Raw genomic sequence first — 26,311 nt, 5'->3', positions numbered from 1 at the left:
ACAAATTAATCCCTTGCCATGTTTAATGCAAATGTTTTACAGACATTTAAAAAGTATAAATTAAATGCCTCCCGTGAAAGAAGGCTTGTATTTCAAGGAAACGTGATATGTACTTATTGGAGTTAGGTCAAGCTTTTTTCTGCCTCTCTACCTTTCTTTGAATTCATGGACTTCAAAGTCACATACCTGGAAACCCCCTCTGGTGAACAAATTTGATATTGATCCTTTCCAAACAAAGATGTCTGTGGTAGAAATACATGCAACGAATATAGTAGCTCCTGTCAATTGGATGAAAACAACCCGTTGCTTTATATGTTAAAATGCTGGTATATTTATTTTTTGAAACCACTTTAGCTGAAACTGACTCAGCCAAAACTTATTTCTCTCCAGGATTATTACCTGCCAATTGATAACCACAGAAAACTCACCTCAGAAGGACTTTCGGAAGAATCAGAGTTGATCACAAGCCAACATGGAATCACTTCAGCTTTTTACACACACACACTTACCTTGAATGATGACATCAGAGCCAGGTTCACAGTAGAAATGACATTTGTTTTTTGCCCTTCCCATGAGCAATCTGGTGTAGATCACTGGATCTGCAAGCTAGGAGACATGTCCTGTGCAAGTCGCTTACCTCCTATGTTAATAAAGAACATTTATTAAGGGGACACCATAAACTATGTGCTGGAGATATGAAAATGAACAGAACAGGGTGGGCCACGGTGGCTCAGCAGGTAAGGATGCTTGCCTGCCATGCCAAAGGACCCGGGTTCGATTCCTAGTGCCTGCCCATGTTAAAAAAAAAAAAAAAAAAAGAAAATGAACAGAACAGACTAAAATCCCTCATGGAGCTCCCCTGCAAGTAGAGGAAACAGATAAAGTAAATCAGTAAAATCTATAGTATTAAAAGCGCCAAGGAGAAAAATTTAAGTAGGAGAAGGGTACAGGAATTGTCAGACACGAGTACTGAAATTTTAGGTAAGGTAGGCATGGAAGGTCTCGATGTGAAGGGGTTACCAGGATAAAGACCAGAAGGAAGTGAGGGGTTAGGCTACATAGATATCTGGAGACATGTATTCCAAGAAGAGGAAATAGCCAGCGTGCAGAGAGATGTGTTTGCAGTCAGTTATATGGGCCAGGGTGGTTGGTAAGGATTGAATGAGAAAGAGAGTGGTAGGAGATGAAATTATGTTGGATTCATAGGTCATGATAAGGTCTTTGGCTTTTTACTCTGAGTGAGGCAGGGTGCCACTGGAGGGTTTTGAGCAGAGAAGGGACATGATTTGAATTAATGTTTTAATAGGACCACTCTGGTCATGCTTGAGGAGCTGAAGGAGGCCAAAGGCTGAATCACAAAGATGAGTTAGGAAGGACTGCAGTAAACCAGGAAAGAGATTATAATAGTTTGGGACAGATGGTAGCAGTGGAAGTGGTGGATTCTGGATGTTTTTCAGGATAAAACTGGTAGAATTTGCTGATGAAGTGTATGTGGTATATGAGAGAAAAAATTGAGTGACATAATATTTATCAAGCACATTTATATTTCACATCTTTGGATGCCATTTACCTTTAAATGCAACTCAGTTCACCAAAATAGAACGCAGAGCACAAGCTCATGTAGTTGACTCATAGGAGACTTTAGTTTCTCTTTATTCCTATCTGAGTTGCAGTTTAAATAAATGCCATTTTTATCACTTTTCATATCACAAGATATTGTGAACAACACCTTGGAAGGAAAAGAGGAATATTTCCAGAATAGTCAACAGAAATAATAACTGCTGTCAAGGACAAAGATAAACAAAAACAACAGAAATAATAACTGCTGTCAAGGACAAAGATAAACAAAAACAACAGCAACATAAAAAACAGCCAGATGGCATTTGGCCTAGAAGCTGACATTTCTCACTGTTTTAGAAACCTTTGTTTAAAAGAACTGGGTGTTTGGGTGGGCCACGGTGGCTCAGCAGGCAGAGTTCTCGCCTGCCATGCTGGAGACCTGGGTATGATTTCCGGTGCCTGCCTATGCAAAAAAAGAAAGAAAGAAAGAAAGAAAGAAATGGGTGTTTGCAATGGTCATTGTGCCATTCAAATTAAGTTACGTTATGTTTTTTATCTTTCAGTCAAGAAAGCATAGGGGGTATTTGCAAAGTCCCCTTGTGGGAATGGTGGAAAGAAGGAAAATTCAACTTCCTCACTTGGAGAAGTCCTGATAGTCTCATAAAAAGTGGGGACAACCAAATCTATAGGCCGAGCCTTCAATCTGGGGGTTTGTTCATATGAATCTTATCCCCACAAAGGATAGACTAAGCCTACTTAAAATTAGGCTTAAGAGTCACCCCCAGCGAACCTCTTTTGTTGCTCAGATGTGGCCTATCTCTCTCAGCCAACACGGCAAGCAAACTCACTGCCCTGTCCCTCTATGTGGGACATGACTCCCAGGGGTGTAAACCTCTCTGGCAACGTGGGACAGAAGTCCTAGAATAAGCTAGGGCTCAGTATAAAGGGATTGAGAAAACCTCGACTGAAAGGGGGAAGAGAGAAATGAGACAAAATAAAGTGACAGTGACTGAGAGATTTCATATAGAGTCAAGAGGCTATCCTGGAGGTTATTCTTACATATTATATAGATAACCCCTTTTTAGTTTAAGGTATATTAGCGAGGCTAGAGGGAAGTGCCTGAAACTGTAGAGCTGTGTTCCAGTAGCCATGTTTCTTTAAGATGATTGTATAATGATATAGTTTTCACAAAGTGATTGTGTGATTGTGAAAACCTTGTTCTGATGCTCCTTTTATCTATGGTATGGACAGATAAGTAAAAAATATGGATTAAAAAATAAATAAATAATAGGGGGAAACAAACGTTGAAATAAATCGGGTAGAGGGAAATGCTAGTGGTCAGTGAGAGGGAGGGGTAAGGAATATGGTGTGTATAAGTTTTTTCTTTTTGATTCTTTTTCTGGAGTGATGCAAATATTCTGAGAAATGATCATGGTGATGAATATACAACTATGTGATGATATTGTGAGCCACTGATTGCACACCAAGTATGGAATACATTAAGAATATCCAAATTGTATGCTAATTTTATTAATAAAAATTTTTAAAAAATTAAAAAAAAGAAAGCATAGAGGTAAAATTATAGATATGTGCTTCTAAAAATAATAAAAGAAATGTGTTGGATTTCTTTACTGTCATCATTCTGTGTCCCTGAGCACATTATTGGCTATGGAAAACCCCATGAAAAGAAACTGAAAAACTCTTCCCTAGCCTTCCTCGATCTTTGTGGGCAGGGACTATCATTTGCCTTCCCAGTCTCCAGAGCCCAGCTCAACTTGTATGAAATGAATCACTTGAAGAATACATGGATAAAGGCGAGTGCGCTCTCTAACCACCCCAGGCAGACAGGGCTGGGGCGATGATTGCTCCGGCTTGTGCTTACCAAGGCCTACAAGGAAAGATCCTTCACCCTTCAATATCGTGTATAATGACATTTATGTCACCGCTTAACATGGGAGACTTGATTGGGGATCATATTGTACTACAGGAGATAGTAGGAGAAAGAGAAAGTAAATTTCATTAAATGTCTGCTAGATAATTAATATCTAATTTGTAATTGTTATTAAAATTGAAGGAAGCCGAATAACTGGACTCAGTTACTTTCATTTCGGTAAGTAGACTCCTCTACATCCTTTTTATTTCCTTTACCTTTCCTAAACTAAATGCATCAATTTCAATCATTCTTAAGTCTGGAATTGGTAGTTATGGCATGAGTGCCCTGTGTGTATATGTTGTGTTACCATGTTGCTTTTTAAAGATACCATCTCCTTGCTCATTTCTTAGCTGAACTTGATTGTTTGTATCGATCTTTCAAGGGCAAGAAAACATACTGATTTATTTTGGAAGTGCTGGATAGAACTGACAGTTTCTGATTAAAGATCTAAACCAACATATAGAAAATTATATTATGTTTAACCCACATTTTTTGTCTGATAGGCAATGTCTGAAGGTGCCTATGGGGGTAATTACCTGGTAAAAATATAAGCCAGAAAAACCAAGGAATGAGTACCCTATCTCTCCTCCAAAAACCAAGAAATGAATCATTAGCAGAAAGTAAACAGAAGAGTCAGCATACCTTAAATTTTAGAGATTTTATGAATTAATTATTTCGAACCAGAGGAGCATTTTAAAGAGCATAACCAAAATATATTTGTGTGATAGGTAGTTAAGGATTTAGAAAGCATAAATTCATCAAGTAGTTTCAAATCTCTAGATGATTCACATAGAAATGTGACTGCTAATGATTATAAATGATATGAAACAATAAATAACTACTATTAACAGCTCTTACATGCTGGGTGTATATAAAGCACTTACCTTGCATTATCTTGCATTATTTAAGATGTGGAAGTTCTGGCAAACGGGGCCTGTCCTCCTGCAGACTAACGTGGCTAAGCTGGGGAGCAACTGCTCCCTGGAGCAAGGTGAGCACCCTTCTTATTTTTCCATACTGGGCTGGCTTTACTCATATATATTGCTGGCCTTGCCTGGATAGGTATTTTGGATTTTGATGCCTGCTTTACAGTTTAAGTTCTTCACTACAGTGTGCAAGATAAGTGTGTTTAAACTGTCTTCCCATTTTCTCACAAACCACTATGTGGCTTTCACTGTCATAACTTTTAAAAACAAAAATATGTCTCTTAATTAATGAAAGCAAAACAGGAACAGATGCATTTCCAGGCATGGAGGCTGATGTGATTCAAGATTTTGTAATTGCTCCAGTCATCTGCCAGCAGCTCCATGACTTAGCAGGAAGCGTCGCATTTTCCTCTGAAGGAGGTCACTCCTAGGGAGACACAGTTACTCTCCGTTCCCGCTTTAAATGATTCAGCAGTTACTAATGAACTCTTCCTAAATCTCCAGTTTAAATGTCTTAAGAGAGAGGACCTTACGGATTTAACTAGCCACTGTTCCGTATAGGAAGCCTGAATTTGGACAGAAGTTTTGTGCCAGGCCACCTCATAGGCTATTAACCTGGAAAAGTAGCCATCCGTAGTCCAATCAGTTGTGGTCAGGGAGGTGGCGTGAAATGCTATGAGGATGATTAAGGAGCCTTCTACAAAGAATGTGTGTCTGGGAGGCATTGTGAAACTCCTAGAAGAGGGTTATGACTGTCAGATACATTTCTTGGCCTGTCCAGTATAGGTTACTTGATAGAATAGCGATATTAAATAAAATCAAAATCAGACTACTATTTTATCAGTTTATAATAACCATTCGTGCATTCTCTCATCACACTACTCATCACCACTCTATTATCTTCCCACAGAAAGATATATATCGAAAGCTAAATCAGAATCACACATTTCCTTGTGGACACAGACATTAGGTGGCGAAAGTCTCAGTCTGACACGTGTAGCTCATGATTGTAATGGACTCGCCTCTTGGCTTAGAATACATGGAGCTCCTTAGCTACAACCTCCTGCATCTTTCTCTCATTAAAGATGACCTTAAAAATGGGTTCAGGACTTTGAAGGCCTGGTGGAAAAGGATTTTTCAATAGGTGGTGTTTGGCTGGAAACCACAAGTATTTGTTTTTGTAAGTCTCCTTCTAAGGATAGTATTATTGTTATTATTATTATTTTACATGGGCAGCACCAGGAATCGAACCCAGGTCTCTGGCATAGCAGGTGAGAATTCTGCCACTGAGCCACTGTTGCCCACCTGGTATTATTTTTTTAAATTAAAGAATTGCTAACTTTTTTTCAAAATGAAAGTTTTTTACTATTTTTTTATCATAAAATTAATAAAGAGTCTTTTTTGGTATTTCCAGTCCCAAGTCCTTGCCCAGCCCAGTCCTATCTCTGGTTGTTTAGATGTCACTGTGGTTGTGGGCCTTTTAGGTATAGTGGTGTGTGTGCAACTTATTCTCTCCTTAGGATTGTGAAGGGACCACATTCTAAGGTCGCCTGGAGTGGTGGCCAGTGTGGAACCCCAGCAGCGCATGGAGGAGACTGCGCTTGAGGGGGAGGCCCACTGGCGTCTTCTCACCCACATCCAGTATTCCAGGACTGGGGTTCTCAAAGCATGGCCTGGGGACACCTGGGGTCTCAAGACCCTTTTGGAGGGTCCCAAGGTCAAAACTATTTTTTATAATAAATCAAAGTTGTTCTTTTCCCTTTGCGCTGTCATTCTCTCTTCAGTGCACGGTGAAGATTTCCAGCGTCTACGTGATGTGCAAGATGACAACAGAGTCCAGCCAGGCATGAAAGAGATTAACAAATGTGTAAAAATAATGCCACTCTTCTTACTACATTCTAATTTTGTTTAGGAGTATATTTTTTACATGAAAATATTTTGTTAGCATATGAAGAGTTAATTATTTCTATTTTAAATTAATTAATAAAAATGTTTTAAAATTTCTTAATTTTAACTCACAAAGCCCTTTTAGGTTTCTTAAGAGTATAAAGGCACTTTGAGAGAAAACGGTGTGATAACCTATGCTATAGGGCATTTTTTTTTTTACCACTGGTTTAATTAAAAAATTAAAAACTTGTTTATGTTGTATAACCCTAATTTTGTTAAATTGTCAATGTATTGATACATAGAAAAAAGACTTGGAAGAAATATACTAAAACAAATGATTTATATTTTGAATATATCCTTATTTTGAAAATTTCTACAATTAATGTGAATTATTTTATTGTTAAAATGTATTAGATATTGTTTAAAATAAAGCACATTATGAATCTGCGATAATGCATTTTTGGTAAAATGAATTAGAATAAACTCCTTTAGACATTAAAGGTTATTTCTAACTCTATGAACTTTAGTCTTTGAGTATAATTCTTCCATTTTCAAAGGAGGATAACAGCTCTCTTACTCCAGGAAAGGCTTTAATCTTTTTCTTTACCTCCATTTTCTTTCAGAACTCTTTCAAAGAATCCTCTTTTGGAGAAAAGTTCTGCAGAGAATTGAAATTCAGACATGAAGTCTGAACAAAAGTGATGCTGTGAATCTGAAGATAAAATTTGGAAACCTCTATTCTGGGATCTCCAATATCTCAGTGTCCTTAATTGCACTCATTTGTATTAAATTGCTGTAATCAATTATAATCTACAGTTATAATCAATATAAATTGCTTTAGTCTACTATAATCTACAGTTAATTCAGAATCCTTATCAACCTGGTCATTTGTAAACAGCTACTGTACGATTTCTATAAACTAGTCAGTTTGCTCTGAGCTAGGAACACAAAGGACTAGTCATGTTCTCTTTTCTCAAAGATCTAACAGTCCGTGAGAGAGTCAGTTATATAAAGAACTCAAAAGTGTGATAAGTGCAATAGTAGAGGGATGTGTAAAGAATGATGTCATCATATGAAGTTTAGCAGTTGGTGTATTTACTCAACCAGAATTTACTGAGCCCTAACTTTGTGATGAATATAGTGCTAGGAAGTGTAAGGCATGGCATATAATTTTGCCTTCTAGAAGCACAGTCTAGTTCGGGAGACAATTGTTCAAACACATACACACAGGATCAGCTAATATTTCAAGTGTTTTTTTCAAGTGAAATTAAATGCCAAATGTTTATAGTAAATAGAGCCAAAGGATTTCAGAAAAGAGACTCAGAAGCGTAAGAGCTCAATTGCAAAGCACCTAGAATGAGCCTTAAGTTGCAGACAGGGCTGCAGGACAGAGAGAAGGGAGAAGGTGTCTGTGGGTGGGGTGGCAGAGTGGTGTACAGCATTTGTTTACACCAGACCCAAAGCCCTGTTTTTGATAATAAATATTTCTTTTTCTGAAATTGCATTCATATCATAACCTCCATGAAGATATACTTTAACAGCTAAATTATATTAAATAAAATATAATATTTTTGTTGTAATTTAAAGGAGAAAGAAAAGTATAATAAACACTCTGCATTTCAATATAATACTTTGGATTTACTATATAAGTAGCCAGAATGAAGTAGTCAGATGTTTTCACCTATATGTAATGACTAAGCTAGAATTTAGAAGTAAGATTAAAAGCCTGATGAGCAAGAAGTGGAGGAAAATGAAAGAGCTGAGGTACAGTGGACACTAGGATAAAAACTAGTGCTAGGTTGTAGTGGAGAAGCTTAGCCTTCCTATAGGTGTGCCTAAGAGCCACATCCAGATGACCTCTTTTGTTGCTCAGATGTGGCCTCTCTCTCTCTCTAAGCCCAGTTCTGCAAGGGAAATAATTGCCTTTCCCCCAACGTGGGACATGACATCCAGGGATGAAAGTCTCCCTGGTGGCGTGGGAGATGACTCCCAGGGATGAGCCTGGCCCTGGCACCATGGGGACAACAATGCCATCCTGACCAAAAGGGGGAAAAGAAGTGTAACAAATAAGGTATCAGTGACTGACAGAGTTAAAATGGAATTGAGAGGTTAATCTGGAGCTCACTCTTACACAAGCTTCAGTTAGACATTGCTATCGATCATAACTTGCCAAACCCCAACCAAAACCATTCCTGCCAATCCTAAAGAACATCTAGGGCATTATGTAAGATTTTACAAAGGTTCCATGCACTAGGATAACTTTCCAGAAACCTACACCCTCCAGATGGGTTCCTGAACTAGGTCAGTCCTGAAATAGAGAGGGGCCAGCATCTCCAGAACATCAGCTAGTTCCATCCCCCTGTCCCATATTATCAAATGCCCCCTTCCAACATGAAAAAGTTTGAATGGGCATAGCCCAAATACCCCTGAAAAGAAGGTGGTGGTGGAGTTGTAGAAAGGTAGGGTTTAACAAATGAGTACGATTGCTGACTCATTATATTGATATTTCTTTTAGTCTCCAGTATCTTAGAGCAGCTAGAAGTAAAAATCTAAAATTGTGGAATTGTAACCCATACCTAACTCTGAGTCTGTTCTACAGCTAATTGTTGTGATGTACTTTGAAATTTATTGCTTTTTTGTAAATATGTTATTTTGTACAAAAAAAAAGAAGGAGGAGTATAACAGAGAAGGTAGGATTTAACAAATAAGTAAGACAGCTGAATCATTATATGATATTTCCTTTGGTCTCCAGTGTCTTGGAGCAGCTAAAAGAAAAAACAACAAATTGTGGAACTGTCACCCATACCAAACTTTAAAATCTGTTCTATAACTACTTGTAAAAAAGTGCTTGGAAATTTACTGCTTTTGTGTATATATGTTATATTACACACATATACCCACACAAAAAAATGAAAGAAAAAAAATTAGTGCTAGGATAAGTAATGACAGACTAGACCTATTTATTTCCGATAAGCCAGAAGGAAATAACCTTAATTGCAGTGGGGATAATATGTCAAGACAAATTACAGGTTTGAGTGAAAACCTGAGTAAGTATGGTATTTTTGCAAATGAGCTGATTTACCTGTCAGTGTGGGTCAAAATAATTCCCTGTGTTGTAAAGGATGGAGTGGACATTATTTCGGAAAATAAATCTTTTCTTGAAAGCACATGTTGAGATATACATTCAGTCTCTACATAGGAGATTAGAGATATTTTGTAAAAAGAAATAGCAACACGAGACGATTATAAAAGTTGTATGGCAAATCTCAGGGAATGGTAAGATTGAAAAGATAGAGAAAATTAGACTGGAGAACAACTGCCAATTTCAATTTGCAATCTTTCATAACATAGATTGATCATTATGCCACAAAATTTAAAAATGATTGATAAAATGGTGAGATATTTGCATATCATATATCTCAATTATTCATGGTGTCTCAGATCTTCACTGTGAAATATTTGCAAGCATTAGCTACAAGTGCTGATGACACAAGCATGTGTTATTGACTTAAATGCTCTAAATGGGCTCCCCTTAGGGACATGATGTTCCTTAATGGTGGGTAACTCTTGGAAAAGTTAAAACAAAAACAAATTAAAATCTTCCTATGATTGAAAAGAAGTTGCATACCTAAAATATTGTGTACATTATTATTGTGCAAAAATACCTTGTTATATATAAAAAGTATTAGGTTCTAGGTGCAGATAAACAAATTGTTTTATTTACCTACATGAAAATCCGGTGGGACATTTGAGAGTCAGTTAAGATGTGAACCAAACCTTTCTTCTTTTCCTGTATATTGCAAGACATTTAGCGACACTGGTCCCTGCCCAATACATGTTAATAACGCTAGCAATCATTGTAGCAGCCAAAATTGTCCACAAAAATTGCCAAAATGCCTCCATTGGGATGTTCTCTTCCCATTATCAAGTCCTGTTACTGTATATCAATGAAAAAGGCTTAGTCTAAGTGAAGTTACACTGTAAAATTAACAAATTTTAGTGATTTGAAGGACTGTGAAGAAGCTTTCAGTTCTGTAGAGTTTACAAGTAGAGACTTTCAAATACAGGGCTTAGATTTTGTTCAAAAAGTCCTGAGAAGCTATTGGAAAGTTCTAATGTCCTAACTTGATCTAAAATGTACACCTCTGTAGTTCCTCTTGTTTCTGTAATTTTTGTACTATCACAGCTCAAAAGGATCTAAGTCCTTGGATAAAATAGAGTTTGCAAGTGGTCCTGACCCACCGCTCGAGTGACTCGTAGCTGTTTGCCATGGGAATTTATGGTTTAAAGCATCATGGGGGTGTCTGCTTATTTAAGGATATCAACCCTGGAATATCATTTCAGATCACCACATCAAATAGACAACTACTGGTCATTAATGAAGGGGTAAGAATAAAATGTCAGCTAGAATTTTTGTTTTGTGAAATTCTGTAGTTTTAAAAGACATGAATCTTTAAGCCATTCTGAGGTCTTAAGAATCTAGAATGTACCTTGTTTTTCTTGGGAAAAGTGACCAATATTTTTACCTCAGACTTCTAGTGGTTTTGTGTCACTTTTCTTCCTGAGTTTCTAGATCTGTGCCTTATGCTAACTGTAGTAGTTAGGGGAAATTTGAAGGATATGCATCTTCTATGGGGTATCGCATTAGTGTGTTCCCTCCCTATTTTTCACAGTGAGGGAATTATTTCATAGCCCAACTTGAACTCATACCAATTATCCATTCTTGGTAGATAGCTCTGAGTCCCAAGTCCGAAAAACCTTCTGGGAGTTGGGAATTTCCCAGAGAAGCTTATGGGGTTATTTCAAGGACAGAGATTGAATCTTGTTTATTTTGTATTCCCATCATGTTTAGCACATAAAAGGCATCCAGTCAGTGTCTGCTGATTTAATGAATGAAGGACAGATGTGTAGGGTGGTTGCTGGGCTTTTGTTGATTTCTATATTTTATCCTGCTGATGTTTCCTGCCCAGCAGAGGGAGCCCAAGATCCATATTAGAGTCAGAGAACAAAATGGGAAAGAAGAAATTTCTAGCCTTAAAATTATGTCACAAAAGGAAACATGAATTTGAAATTGCCAAATGACCTTTTAAATCTTTCACCAAATATTACTTTTAGTGTGCTGGTTTGACATCACCTGGTTAATATCTTAAATGAAAATGCTTATTGTTATCTGTTTTGTTTTGTTTTTTTTTACATGGGCAGGCACTCCAGGGTCTCTGGCATGGCAGGCGAGAACTCTGCCACTGAGCTACCATTTTCTGCCCTTTATCTGATTTTAAAACATGAAAAATACCAAACATTTTAATGGAGAAAATAAAGATTGCCTATAGTTCACATCCAGAACTGTGATCGTATTTGGGTGTATCTACTTTTATTTTTAGATTCATAATAACTAGGAAGTAAGTTCCTCAAGGACAGGGAGTTTTGTTTGTTTACTGATTTATCGCAAGTGCTTAGATTAGTGGCTGACAAATATTGGCAATGAATAATTAAATTTTTGAAAAATTGCATCAATAATTAATATTATGCCATACATTTGGTTTGCTTAATTTTTTCATTTAACATTATAATTTAAGCATTTCCTATATTGTATTTTAATAACTATATTTCATCGATTCTCATATAATTTATAGCATTGTGCTAATGTTAATTTCTTAGTGTTGATAATAATATTACGGCCATGGGAAACTGGGTGAAGAGTGTACGGAAACTGTCTAAGCTGTCTTTGTAACTCTTCTGTATGTCTAACATTACTTCCATAGGAAAGTGAGAACATAAAAAACTGCTTTTTCTACAAAATATAAAGTTTAACTGCTCAGTCCTGAATTTATGACTGCAACCCTAGCCATCCTCATGAAAAAGAAGAAATTTTAAAAATACACGCACACTCAAGTGTATATGTGTATATATGTGTGTGTGTGTGTGTGTGTGTACATGTAATTAGATTTTCTTTTGTAAAGAAAATAATTTCATTACAGAACACAGAAGAAATCTTGGCTGGATACAGTAACAGCTTCACTGTCAGAAGGTCTACAAAACATTTTTCTGTACAAGATGAAAGTCAATCTTTACACAGAGTCTTTCTCGGCATAGGCAATCAATAGACATTTTATTCAATCTGCTCATTTTCATGTGGTAGTTAAAAAAGAAGCTGGAACCAATAGTTTATATTTATTTATTACTTTTACTTTCCAAAGAAGTTTTAAATTTCTCTCATTTTATCTTCACCAGCCTTATGAAGTAGGATAACCATCATTAGTATTTCTGTTTTACAGATTTTTTTTTTAATTTTTTTTATTAATCAAAAAAAAGAAAAGAAATTAACACAACATTTAGAAATCATTCCATTCTACAAATGCACTCAGTAATTCTTAGTATCATCACATAGATGTATGATCATCATTTCTTAGTACATTTGCATCGATTTAGGAAAAGAACTAGCAAAACAGCAGAAAAAGATATAGAATGTTAATATAGAGAAGAGAATTAAAATAATAATACTAATAATATATATATATATAAAAAGGAAAAAGAAAAAAAACAAAAACAAAAGATACAAACACACACACAAACAAACAAAAAACCATATTTCAGGTGCAGCTTCATTCAGTGTTCCAACCTAGTTACATTACACTTAGGTATTATTGTGCTGTCCATTTTTGAGTTTTTGTATCTAGTCCTGTTGCACAGTCTGTATCCCTTCAGCTCCAATTACCCATTATCTTACCCTGTTTCTAACTCCTGCTGGTCTCTGTTACCAATGATATATTCCAAGCTGATTCTCGAATGTCGGTTCACATCAGTGGGACCATACAGTATTTGTCCTTTAGTTTTGGGCTAGACTCACTCAGCATAATGTTCTCTAGGTCCATCCATGTTATTACATGCTTCATAAGTTTAGTCTGTCTTAAAGCTGCATAATATTCCATCGTAGGTATACGCCACAGTTTGTTTAGCCACTCGTCTGTTGATGAACATTTTGGCTGTTTCCATCTCTTTGCAATTGTAGATAATGCTGCTATAAACACTGGTGTGCAAATGTCCGTCTGTGTCTTTGCCCTTAAGTCCTTTGAGTGGATACCTAGCAGTGGTATTGCTGGGTCGTAATCCATTCTGCCATTCTATGTCTTTTGATTGGGAAATTCAGTCCATTAACTTTTAGTATTATTACTGTTTGGATAATATTTTCCTCTACCATTTTGGCTTTTGTATTATATATATCATATCTGATTTTCCTTCTTTCTACACTTTACTCCATACCTCTCTCTTCTGTCTTTTCGTATCTGACTCTAGTGCTCCCTTTAGTATTTCTTGCAGAGCTGGTCTCTTGGTCACAAATTCTCTCAGTGACTTTTTGTCTATAAATGTTTTAATTTCTCCTTCATTTTTGAAGGACAATTTTGCTGGATATAGGAGTCTTGGTTGGCAGTTTTTCTCTTTTAGTAATTTAAATATATCATCCCACTGTCTTCTAGCTTCCATGGTTTCTGCTGAGAAATCTACACATAGTCTTATTGGGTTTCCCTTGTATGTGACAGATTGTTTTTCTCTTGCTGCTTTCAAGATCCTCTCTTTCTCTTTGAACTCTGACATTCTAACTAGTAAGTGTCTTGGAGAATGCCTATTTGGGTCTATTCTCTTTGGGGTGCGCTGCACTTCTTGGATCTGCAAATTTAGGTCTTTCATAAGAGTTGGGAAGTTTTCAGTGATAATTTCTTCCATTAGTTTTTCTCCTCCTTTTCCCTTCTCTTCTCCTTCTGGGACACCCACAACACGTATATTTGTGCGCTTCATATTGTCATTCAGTTCCCTGATTCCCTGCTCAAGTTTTTCCATTCTTTTCCCTATAGTTTCTGTTTCTTTTTGGAATTCAGATGTTCCATCCTCCAGTTCACTAATTGTAGCTTCTGTCTCTTTAGATCTACCATTGTAGGTATCCATTGTTTTTTCCATTTTTTCTTCTTTGTCCTTCACTCCCATAAGTTCTGTGATTTGTTTTTTCAGATTTTCTATTTCTTCTTTTTGTTCAGCCCATGTCTTCTTCATGTCCTCCCTCAATTTATTGATTTGGTTTTTGAAGAGTTTTTCCATTTCTGTTCGTATATTCAGCATTAGTTGTCTCAGCTCCTGTATCTCATTTGAACTATTGGTTTGTTCCTTTGACTGGGCCATATCTTCAATTTTCCGAGCGTCATCCATTATTTTCTGCTGGTGTCTGGGCATTTGATCAGATTTCCCTGGGTGTGGGACCCAGCTGGTTGAAAGCTTTTTCTGTGAAATCTCTGGGCTCTGTTTTTCTTTTCCTGCCCAGTAGGTGGCGCTCGTGGCGCTCGTCTGCACGGCAGTCGGCCCGGGAAACCGCGCGTGGAGGCGGGGGTCGCTGGCCGCCGTGGCTTGGGAGAGTGCCGGTCCTAATTGCCCAGCTGGCCCGAAACGCCAAGCGTGACGGGAGGGCCCCGCTATCCAACGTTCCCAGTCAGACCGGGGAGCCACGTGCGTGGAGGGGACCCCAGTTGCCAGCCGCCCCGGCCGGGAAAACGCGTGCCCCTCGGGTATCTCACCGCAGCAGATTCTCCCTGCCCGTTCAGCTGTTCCAGAATGGGGTACGCTGTCTTTTTGGTCTCTGTCGTGACTCCGGGAGCTGTTTTGTATTGTTTCTGTTTCTTTAGTTGCTTTTCTGGAGGAGGAACTAAGACTCGCGCGTCTTACTAAGCCGCCATCTTCTCCGGAAGTGTCTGTTTTACAGATTTTGAAACGTAGAGTTTGAAATGTCAATTAACTTGTCTAAAATCATAGAAGTAGTTAGGTCCTTTTCTCTGCCTCCCTGAAACTTTCCTACACTTCCTGGAAGTGTAAGTGGAAATCTGAATTCTCTTGCCCTACCAAGTAAGAAAAGAGGACACACAATGAAATAATAATAACGATAATGATACTTAGCCTTTGCTGCATTTTAACAGTATGTTAGTTTGCTGAGTGCTTTTTGAACAATTTTTTTTAAGTTTTAATTAAAGAAATTTTTTTTTGCTGAATGCTTTTTGGAAAGATATTTCTTTAATCTTGGTTACTGTTTTGCAAAGTTGAAGCATAAATCGAGAGGATTGACATCTGATTGGATGTGAAGGGCAGGAGAAAAGCTGAGTGTACAGGGTTATACTCCTTATAAGTTTTTTTTTTAATGCAGTTTTATTGAGATATGTTCACACACCACCAAACCATCCAAAGTGTGTAATCACTGCCTCACAGTGTCATCACAGAGTTGTGCATACAATACCCATGATCAATTTTAGCACATTTTCATTGCTCCAAAAAAGAAATAAAAATAAAAAAAGTAAACCCGTATCTTCTCCATATCCCATACATTTCCCCTGTTATTGAGCCACAGTATTGGTACAGTACATTTGTTACTGTTGGTGTATACTGTTATTGCTGTTGAAAGAGGATTAGAATATTACCGTTAACTACAGTCCATAGTTTGCAATAGGTAGTTTTTGCCCCTATAAACCTCTCTGTCATTAACTCCTTGTAGTGGTGTCCTACATTTGTTCTAGTTTGATTATAGGTTTTGATCAGTTGGACCATTAACAAAAATAAAGGCTGCTGAAAGAGGAACATGGCAGAAGATGACCGTTTTATAATATGTCATGTTATCCTACCAATCTACAATGTATATATATATATATTTTTTAACTTATTTATTTATTTATTATTTTGCATGGGCAGTCATCAGGTATTGGACCCGGGTCTCCGGCATGGCAGGTGAGAACTCTGCCTGCTGAGCTACTATGGCCCATCCTACAATATATTTTTGACTGTTGTCTATTTGATTTCATTAAAGCACTTGAAAAAATTTATAAGACTTAAAAAAATTAAATGTGTTTGCTATGGGCATGGTTTGAGACTGAAACTGAGATTTGTGCAGTTATGAGAATGTAAGCTCATAACTTTCAGCAGATTCTTCTAGAAGCCATTTGTTTGGCACCATATGAAAGCTTCCCTATGCAACTTTCTGAGCATTGCATTGCTGTAGCTAGCTTCAGTTAGCTTTGTGAGGCTTTGAAAACCAAATTAGACTACAATTACCGTGGGTGAGGAAGACAGAGTGTAGAGGGGTAATTCACTGGGACTAGTAGGTTGCTGACGCAAAGTCTGATTTGAACAGTGACAAAGAAACATGTGTCTATACTTGTATGGATTTTCCCTGCCCAAAACCTTACAGCTACATCCTTCATAACTGTGCAGGATAGGAAGAGAGAGCACATTATTAAGCAGCCTTACATTAGATGGGCAAGCTCATACAGTGCTCAGGTTAGAATCGTGTCTTCCCAGCCCCTGCCCTTGACTCCTCAGCCGGGTGAGTACAGTCACGCATTCCCACTGGGTCCCACAGGCAAGACTCCTTCCACATTTCATAGTATGTAGGAGAAAAACAGAAACCTTCCCGTAAGCCTAAAATCTTTTCCATGGCTTCCAGATTTCTTTAAACTCTTTCCTCCACTCTCTGGAGGTCCCACACTTTCTTCTGAAGTTCCAGGTCAAGTTGTCAGTTCCCTCGGATTCCTCATGAGATGGGGCTCTATTCTAGTTTGCTAGCTGTAAGAATGCCGTATAACAGAACTGAAATGGCTTTTAAAAGGAGGTAATTTATTAAGTTGCAAGTTTACAGTTCTAAGGCCATGAAAATGTCCCAATTAAAGCAAGTCTATAAAAATGTCCAAATTAAGGCACCAAGAGGTCACCTTCACTCAAAAAAAGTCCGTGAAGTTTAAGGTTTCTCTCTCAACTGGAAAGTTACATGGCAAACATGGTGACATCTGCTAGTTTTCTCTTCAGGCTTCTGGTTTCATAAAGCTCCCCCCGGGGGCATTTTCCTTTTACATCTCCAAAGTCTCTGGTTGCGTGGGCTCTGATGGTTCCTGTGGCTTTGAGGTTCTGCCATGGCTTTCCAAAAAGGTTTTCTCTTTTGAAGGATTCCAGTATCAAGACCCACCTGGAATGGGTGGAGTCACATCTCCATTTAATCAAAGGTTAATACCCGCAATTGGGTGAGCCACATCTCTGTGGAGATAATCTTATCAATTCTCCAAACTACAGTGCTGAAAAGGGGTTACAGGAAACAGCTGCCTCCATGAGATGGATCAGGATTAAAACATAGCTTTTGGGGGGCACATGGTCCTTTCAAACCAGCGCAGGCTCCTTGCGCGGTCTCACTTCCTTGATGGGATATCTACAGCCAGACTTTTCACATTGCCAAGACTGACCACCTCTTAGCTGGTTCCATTTGAGATTATTCCTAGATACTATCTCTCCCCTTACTTTGAATCGTATTACCCTGTTACTCTTAGTACAGATCATGTCACAGCAGGGGGGAAGGATGAAGGAAAAAACACCGAATCATCTTATCCATTCCAGTTTTCAGATGGGAAGAAGGAGGAAGAAAAATGCACAGAGCAACTGGAAATCCCAATTCTACCTTTTGTATAGATTGATTAAGAGTCATTAAAGATGTTCCTACTCTATAGTATTCCTTTCAGTATGTTAGGGAGTTGGTTTCCTCAATTGTGGTTAATCAATAAAGTGAAACAAAATTTAGCAATTAAAGCTATGTTCTAGAAAAATAATGACATGAGAAAATATGATATATAGTTAATGTGGAAAAGGCATGTTACGTAGCAATAACAAACACATATAATATGCACATAAAAAGCAATAAGAAAAGAATTTGCTGAAGTGTTAATGGTAGTAATATATGAATGGTGGGATTATAGGTGACTGATTTTTCTTCTACTTCTCTGTACTTAAAAAAAAGTTCTGTTTCTGCTTTTAAAAAAGTTATAGCGGTCTGTTCGAAAAACTGAAAGTTTCAGTATTTGATATGCTGCTCTAGTTTAAAAAAATAGAGCATCTTTTTTGCAGTCCTGGTGAATCATTTGTTTTATTTTTTCAATGGAAACTTATATATGTATTCCAAGTAAGCAGAATAATTAGTGTACTATTTTGGAGCTCAGTATACATTCATATACACACTCATACACACTCCATAACGAAGTTCTATAATTTATTTCTTCATTAGCACAAGAGTGGACCATTGATGATTAATTTTTGAGAACTCCAGATTATTACATTTTTAACGAGTGATGACTTTTTGTTGCAGGACGATATGAGGTCATGTGGGGTCCTGTCCTTACTTTATCAGAATTAGCAACTAAGCTGCTGTTGGAAACAACTGCAGCTGAGTAGCCACAATCTTGGTTTCAGGGAACTATCAGGTATTGGGACCAGCCACTTTTTTGAGTGCTGTAAACCTTGTTCTTGTTAACAGATCATCCCCCTGTCAAAGATGCTGTGAATGGGTTAACAGCAAAAATCAAGACAGACTTCTAGCTCTAGCAGTACTAGATGAAGTAATTTGGACAACTCTTTGTTCAGCTGGATGACAAGATAAACTTAAAACCATCAAAAAGCTGATAGGATAGTGAGAAATTACCAGAGCAAGATCCAAGAGAGAATGTAAATCTGGAGAAGAGAGGCCAGCATTTGGGGCCATTTTCACTCTAGAGTTGTTTGCTGATCTGTAAGGGGACAAATGCACCTGCAAAAGGCTGGCTGGGTTAGGGAGACAAAAGTCAGAGTCTAGGGCCAACGACAGGTAGGAGCCTTGGAAAACTACCTTCTCCTTTAAGTTAGGGCCCCAGAAGGGCAAGCCAGAAGTAAATCATTCCTAACAGGGACTACAGCTTGTTTTTCTGTTATCTGTGTGGATGAAAAAAATATTAAACCTTAAAACTGTGTTAAAATGACCTAGATTGCTGTATCTCTAGGCTTCTGGCAGGAACAAACAAAAAGTCTTTCTGACCCTAATTATCTCTTCAAAATTCGTTTTGGAAACAACACTGAACATGCTATCAAAGATAATCAGATCGAAGAGGAAATATGATTCCATGAGGAAGAATGAGAGGAAAAAGACAATAGGAACATATTTAATATATTAGAATTGTAGACTACTTTAAAACAACTTATATTCAAGGAGATAAAAGTAAAGCTTGAACAATTGACTGAGAACTAGAGACTGTAAAAAACAGCATAGCAGATTTGAAAAAGAGCTAAATAGAAATTCTAAGATTGAAAATGACAACTAACATTAAGAGATCAATAGAGGTGTTTAACAGAAGATTAGACACAGATGAAGTGAGAACTAATAAATGAAAGATAAGTCAGAATGTTAGAATGAAGAGCAATGTTAAAAATCCTTATATATATATCTCAATACTTAGTAGATTGCACCCAGAGTCCTGAGGATGCAATTTGTAGCATGAACATGCTCGTTAAAACCAGTGGTCACTATCCATCTGGAATGGCAGTGGATTCTGTGAATAGGTGCACAGAAAGTGATCTTGATGTGCTAACTTCCTTTGACAAGTTCTTAAATTGTTCTATTCTTATATATAAGGACATGCAAGTACTTGAGAAGACTCTTTAGACCCTAAAAATGTTTTGCAGATCTAGAAGGGACCTAAGTATATCATTTGTTGAGATGTTTTTATATGTAATGTTTTCTTGCCATTACAAAATTAAAGGAAGTTTAGGGTGTACGGGTGGTTCAGTGGTAGAATATTTGCCTTCCATGCAGGAGACCCGGGTTTGAGTACCAGACCATGCACCTCCCCCCACCCCCCCCAAAAAAATTAAAGGAAGTTTAATTCAAACTAGCTGTTCTTTTTGTTGTTTTTGTTGTTATTGTTCCTTTTAATTTTACTCTCCTTGGTTAAATAAATTGAATAATTGTGGCAATTGTTTATCCTATATATGGGTCTAAAATGTATCATACATACCCTTCATACTGGGTATGTAACTGTTTCAGTTTTACAACTTCAAAGTTTAAACGAAATTGATAATTAAAAGTTCAGCTTGTGTTTGCTTAATCCCATCGAGTTTCCAGAATGTGGTTTATTACATTTCAGGTTAAATACCTACCGGTCAGATCTGCCATTATTTCACTGAGGCAATCGGCCTGCATGTTTATGGCCGTTTTATTGCATTTTATTTTCCTAGCGCATTGGGGCCTTCCCAGCCCAAGGATAATTAGATAGTTGAAGGAGTTACAAGATTTGATTTCCTTCTGTCCCAGTCGCTCCTGCGGTATTAACTGTCATTACTTACTCATTTACTTTGCTTAAATGTTGTCCTTAATCACTCTTCCACCTGACTACTTGAGTTCTTAGTTAGAGAGATTCTATTTGACATCTATCAGGTTTGACAATTTGTTCACAGTAGGTACCTTGACCCCCAAAAGGGACTCTGCCCTTTTCATGGCTCTAGCTGGTGGTTCACTACACTTTTTTCTGTCTCAGGACCACTAGGGGGCGATATTTTTTTATCGCTTAGCCCCATCGTTTCCACCAAACCATACCAGTTTGCAACATGGGTTAATATTTAAAACCAAGAACGTGTGTTTTTGGTCCAAGTTATTACTTTTAACCTGGTGTCTCTTCCTCCCCTATATCTAGACGTGTGTTCTCCAGTACAGTAGCCATCAGCCTCATGGGGTTGTTCAGCACTGGAAGTGTGGCTAGTTGGAATCGAGATGCAAACGTAAATACATACACTTCAGAGACTTCGTAAGACCAAAAAAAGTAAAATAGATTATTAATAATTTTATATCGATTGCATGTCAAAATCATAATATTTTGGATATACTGGATTAAATAAAATACATTATTAACGTTTACTTAATCTACTTCTCCTTACTTTTTTTTTTAACAGGGCTTCTAGAAAATTTAAACTTACAGGTGTGGCTCACATCACATTATATTTCTATCAGACAACACTGTTCTAGTCCTCGTTATCCACTGGCTGAAAGATGAAGGACTGAAACTAGTCCATGTTTGGCCTTTGAGTTTCAAAATAAGCTTTAGAAACGTGGTTTTGGGTTTTGAACTGTTGTCTCTGCACCTCGGCTCCCCTCTGGCTTCCCCTAACCTATCTGGGATTCTATTACTTGCCGCCTTGACCCATTCATTATGAGACAGGACAGATGACAGGCCACAGGGCGCCTTCCCTGGGACAGCAGTTTAAGATGTTTCTTCTTTGCTGCCCTCCTCTTCCTAGGCGTCCTCGATGGTGAGGAAGGGGCAGAAATATTAGCACCGATGATGGGAGCAGAAGAGTTTAAGATAATCGTGGGTGGGGTTTAGTCAGAGAAGCCTGAGGTGGCCTCACAGAGTGTCCCCAGAGGGCACAGGAGACAGACTGCAGAGGCTGCAGTGGCCATCTGCCTGGATTTGCAGCAGGTGGGGCCTGAAGGCGTCAGTGATGCCAGTGTGAGCCCGTGACAACAGCCATTCCAGGACAAAATTAAGAACATTAAGTTAGATAAGAGAGTGGATGTCTAGTTGGAATGAAGCAAGAAGTCACAACAAATGATATGTTTTAAAATGCTGACAACCAGCATAAACATCACAAAATCTAGACAATACTATTGATAATTTAACTGGCTGACACATCTACCTAATACTTATTTCTTACATTTTTTGGTTCTTTATATGACAACAATTCTGTGGTATCATTTGCTATATACAGAATAGAAAGATAATTTAGTCTTTCCTCTAGCATTATTGAATAAATTTGATTTTTGGTTTTGATAATTTGGAAAGGTTTCTGTCAACTTCACAGCTTGTTATGCAAACCTAAGTTCAAAGTTCATTCACCAAATGCTAGCTCCTGTGTGACCTTTGCATGTTACTTATACCAAGCTTTAAATTCCTTGTTCATTCATATCTGCTTCGGAAGACCAACATGAGCACGTAACACATAGAGTGCCCTCAGTATGCATTACTCCCCCCTGCTTTGTACTCCACGCAGATACTGTCATCTAGAAGAAGGTCAGTGCTGTTATGACCTTGTTGGTGTTAATGATGCCATGGATAGGATTATTTCAAAAATAGCACAAAATATAGGTAAAGGAAGGGCAACGTATTGAACTGGGGAAAGGTCGGATGGATTTCTTAAGAAGTTGATGAAGTTTAAGCTTCAGGATCCTTCACTTGCATGGGTCCCTGCCAAGGGTCTGTGAGTAACCTAGCTGTGTGTTCATGTTTTGGTAACATTTGGAAAAATAAGATATTTTAATCACAAATAGGTAAGACCCCCTTTTTCTCCACCCTGACTTCCCTTTCCCTTGTGTCAAATGATATTGGTGGATAGCAAGCATTTTTGACAAAAAAGGTAAATTGGGGGTCCATTCAACTTAGGGTTTATTTGGGATGTACAGTGACTGTGTTTCTGTCTCTTTCCTTTTAGAAACAGCTCGTAGGAATGCTGCTTCCCACTGTTTAACTCATCAAGTGTTGGGGCATCAAAGTAAAAGATTAGAGTTGGTACCACAATATGTATATATCTTGTGGTGCCTGATGATACAAATATGTGGTTGCTGTAAGAGAAAAAAGGTGTGTGATGTTTGGAGCCAGGAGCTAGTCTATGGAAAACTCTACCAATAATCATATGTGTAAAATTGGAAGCAGAGGTTTCAGTTCCCAGTGATTCCTTGTTCAAAGAGAAGTTCTCTTTTCTTAGGCATATATTTGACATTGTAGCATGTAAAATTATAAATTCAGTAATAGTAGATACATGAAATTAACCATTTGCCAAATTAACCATTTGGAATTGTGTGCACAAAGAGTGAAACCAAATGTAAACTATGAATTTTAGTTACTAATAATCTGTCAATTTTGGCTCATCAATAATGTGGTAACAAATGTGCCACATAAATGCAAGAAGTTAATAAGGAAAACTACCTCAGTGTGTGTATGTGTGGGGTTGTTTCTGGGAATTCTCTGTACTTTCTGTGCAATTTTTCTGTAAACCTAAAACTACTATAAAATAAAGCCAACTATTCACAAACAACAAATGAAAATGCACTAGTTGGAATCGAGTGAAATGGATTTTATCAGGATTACTGTGTATTTTTGGGCACAAATCTGTAACAGTACATTAACCAATGAGAATATCTGCACGTGAAGTCAGTTTTTTATGCATTTTAATGTATGATTGGGCAAGGAATAGCATGTTTTCTTACAACAACAAATTTTCTTGATGGCAAGTAACTATTATTATAATTTTTTTTGCATGGGCAGGCACCAGGAATTGAATCTGGGTCTCAGCATGGCAGGCAAGAATTCTGTCTGCTGAGCCACCATGGTCTGCCCAAGGAATTTTTTTTTAATTAGAGAAGTTTTTTTCTCTAGGATTGTAGGATTACAGAAAAATCATGCCAAAATACAGATTTCTCATATACCACCCTGTATTAACACATTGCATTAGTGTGGTACATTTGTTACAATTCACAATAGACCATTTTTATAATTGTGCTATTAACTGTAGTCATGAAGGTAGTAATTTAAAATATAGCTTATGTATTGACCTGATGCATGACAGCTGAATATTAAATTTGCATGAAATTTGAAGACAAAGCTCAAGATTTTCCTTGGGTTCCTTAGAATCCTTTGCATATGAGCTTATCTTCTCCTGCCACTGGGCACATTGGATTATGGTAATAAGTGTGCAATCTAATTACTCTCAGACTATAAAAATGGGTTTGTAATGATATATGTAGAAGTTCTGTCTCAGGATCGTTTCACAGCATTCTGCTATGTTGATGGTAATTTTGCCTTATTTGTGTGGTTAATATCTATCTATACTAACCATTTAGAAATTAAAAGTGGGAATTTAGAAATATTTAGTTAATAACTAATTAAAAATAACAGCAATAAGCCCATTGCATGTTAATGCAACATATTTTTAAATAAAAGGAATTATTTTAAAAAATCGCTGACAAGAATGCTTAGTTTAATTAATAAAATTTACTGAGAAGAATGTTTTATTCCTGAAATTTCTTTAATGCCTTATTTAATAGAAGATAATAAAATTCTCATGTCTGCTTCTGCTGCAATCTGTATCTATTGCAATATTACCTAAGGAGTTGCTTGTAAACGTCAATGTATCTTCTTCTTTTTTTTTTTATTAATTAACGGAAAAAAAAGAAATTAACCCAACATTTAGAAATCATACCATTCTACATATGCAATCAGTAGTTCTTAACATCATCACATAGATGCATGATCATCATTTCTTAGTATATTTGCATCGGTTTAGAAGAACTAGCAACACAACAGAAAAAGATATAGAATGTTAATATAGAGAAAAAAATAAAAGTAATAATAATAGTAAAAAAAAAGAAACAAAAAAAAACCTATAGCTCAGATGCAGCTTCATTCAGTGTTTTAACATGATTACTTTACAATTAGGTATTATTGTGCTGTCCATTTTTGAGTTTTTGTATCTAGTCCTATTGCAAAGTCTGTATTCCTTCAGCTCCAATTATCCATTATCTTACCCTGTTTCTAACTCCTGCTGGACTCTGTTACCAATGACGTATTCCAAGTTTATTCTCGAAAGTCGGTTCACATCAGTGGGACCATACAGTATTTGTCCTTTAGTTTTTGGCTAGACTCACTCAGCATAATGTTCTCTAGGTCCATCCATGTTATTACATGCTTCATAAGTTTATCCTGTCTTAAAGCTGCATAATATTCCATCGTATGTATATACCACAGTTGGTTTAGCCACCCTTCTGTTGATGGACATTTTGGCTGTTTCCATCTCTTTGCAATTGTAAATAATGCTGCTATAAACATTGGTGTGCAAATGTCCGTTTGTGTCTTTGCCCTTAAGTCCTTTGAGTAGATACCCAGCAATGGTATTGCTGGGTCATATGGCAATTCTATATTCAGCTTTTTGAGGAACCGCCAAACTGCCTTCCACAGTGGTTGCACCATTTGACATTCCCACCAACAGTGGATAAGTGTGCCTCTTTCTCCGCATCCTCTCCAGCACTTGTCATTTTCTGTTTTGTTGATAATGGCCATTCTGGTGGGTGTGAGATGATATCTCATTGTGGTTTTGATTTGCATTTCTCTAATGGCCAGGGACATTGAGCATCTCTTCATGTGCCTTTTGGCCATTTGTATTTCCTCTTCTGAGAGGTGTCTGTTCAAGTCTTTTTCCCATTTTGTAATTGGGTTGGCTGTCTTTTTGTTGTTGAGTTGAACAATCTCTTTATAAATTCTGGATACTAGACCTTTATCTGATATGTCATTTCCAAATATTGTCTCGCATTGTGTAGGCTGTCTTTCTATTTTCTTGATGAAGTTCTTTGATGCACAAAAGTGTTTAATTTTGAGGAGCTCCCATTTATTTATTTCCTTCTTCAGTGCTCTTGCTTTAGGTTTAAGGTCCATAAAACCGCCTCCAGTTGTAAGATTCATAAGATATCTCCCTACATTTTCCTCTAACTGTTTTATGGTCTTAGACCTAATGTTTAGATCTTTGATCCATTTTGAGTTAACTTTTGTATAGGGTGTGAGAGATGGGTCTTCTTTCATTCTTTTGCATATGGATATCCAGTTCTCTAGGCACCATTTATTGAAGAGACTGTTTTGTCCCAGGTGAGTTGGCTTGACTGCCTTATCAAAGATCAAATGTCCATAGATGAGAGTGTCTATATCTGAGCACTCTATTCGATTCCACTGGTCAATATATCTATCTTTATGCCAATACCATGCTGTTTTGACCACTGTGGCGTCATAATATGCCTTAAAGTCAGGCAGCGCGAGACCTCCAGCTTCGTTTTTTTTCCTCAAGATGTTTTTAGCAATTCAGGGCACCCTGCCCTTCCAGATAAATTTGCTTATTGGTTTTTCTATTTCTGAAAAATAAGTTGTTGAGATTTTGATTGGTATTGCATTGAATCTGTAAATCAATTTAGGTAGGATTGACATCTTAACTATATTTAGTTTTCCAATCCATGAACACGGCATGCCCTTCCATCTATTTAAGTCTTCTGTGATTTCTTTAACAGTTTTTTGTAGTTTTCTTTATATAGGTGTTTTGTCTCTTTAGTTAAATTTATTCCTAGGTATTTTATTCTTTTAGTTGCAATTGTAAATGGGAT

General features: G+C 37.3%; 1 long non-coding RNA gene across 1 annotated transcript in view; it reads left to right on the top strand.

Moving 5' to 3' along the window:
• Positions 1-7,598, top strand: part of LOC143663683 (uncharacterized) — a 28,096-nt gene extending 20,498 nt beyond the window's left edge. Inside the window, exons 2-3 of the long non-coding RNA XR_013166120.1 lie at positions 4,403-4,484; positions 6,930-7,598. This is a non-coding gene — a long non-coding RNA (uncharacterized LOC143663683). The remainder of the gene's footprint in view (positions 1-4,402; positions 4,485-6,929) is intronic.
• Positions 7,599-26,311: the final 18,713 nt, after the last annotated feature.

Source organism: Tamandua tetradactyla, chromosome 19 (assembly GCF_023851605.1).
Source record: "Tamandua tetradactyla isolate mTamTet1 chromosome 19, mTamTet1.pri, whole genome shotgun sequence".
NCBI lineage: Eukaryota > Metazoa > Chordata > Mammalia > Pilosa > Myrmecophagidae > Tamandua > Tamandua tetradactyla.
Note: the sequence above shows the minus strand (reverse complement) of the source record. Positions and strands in the feature narration are given on the sequence as shown.